Here is a 788-nt window from a genome sequence, read left to right as displayed (position 1 = left end):
AGGTCCCATAGTGCTCAGAGCCATTTGAACCTTTTTTTTTTTTTTTTTTGGCGTGTCACTTGCATGAAGCTTCGTCTCAGTATGCTATAGTACTAAACTAAAACTAAACTCCTCCCGAACAGTCCCACAGGCGTCACTGGATGCGGATATGGAGGGGCATGTGGCCAGCACACCGCTCCCCCTGCCGTATGTCAGTTTACGTGACCAGAGCCGCTACTTCTCAGTCAAATAGCTCCTCAGTTTACCCCACAAGGGTTGAGTGCACTCCGCTTGCCAACAGCGCTCGGCAGACCGGATGGTCACCCATCCAAGTGCTAGCCCAGCCCGACAGCGCTTAACTTCGGTGATCTGACGGGAACCGGTGTTACAACTGCGGCAAGGCCGTTGGTATGCTATAGAACACGGTCCTCCAAATCAGGTGTACCCACAATCCGCCGCCTACCTGCTGGTTCGTCTGTCTGAAAGGACCCAAACGTACAAAAAGACTTGAAATGTTGTGTGATGTGTTTGGCATCTGTGAGGGTACTTGCTCTGGTACAGCGCGCTGTCTGTCGACTGTTTTCATCTGCTTCGCCGTACACAAGCACACTCTGAACTTATTCGCGTCATGAATATCTGTTCTTATACCAGCACATTCTTCTGCTTACAGTACGCTGCGTCGATCACACAGCCTGCAACACACAAGGAACACACGGTCAGAGGAACTTTGATTCGTTAGCGCCACCCACCGTTGCAACGATGCATTTGTGGACACATATTCATACGACAATTTTTCCTCCGTTTCATGT

General features: G+C 50.3%; 1 pseudogene; it reads right to left on the bottom strand.

Moving 5' to 3' along the window:
- Nucleotides 1–271: 271 nt before the first annotated feature.
- LOC126485323 (5S ribosomal RNA) lies at nt 272–389 on the bottom strand (annotated as a pseudogene).
- Nucleotides 390–788: the final 399 nt, after the last annotated feature.

This window comes from Schistocerca serialis, chromosome 6 (assembly GCF_023864345.2).
Source record: "Schistocerca serialis cubense isolate TAMUIC-IGC-003099 chromosome 6, iqSchSeri2.2, whole genome shotgun sequence".
Classification (NCBI taxonomy): domain Eukaryota; kingdom Metazoa; phylum Arthropoda; class Insecta; order Orthoptera; family Acrididae; genus Schistocerca; species Schistocerca serialis.
Note: the sequence above shows the minus strand (reverse complement) of the source record. Positions and strands in the feature narration are given on the sequence as shown.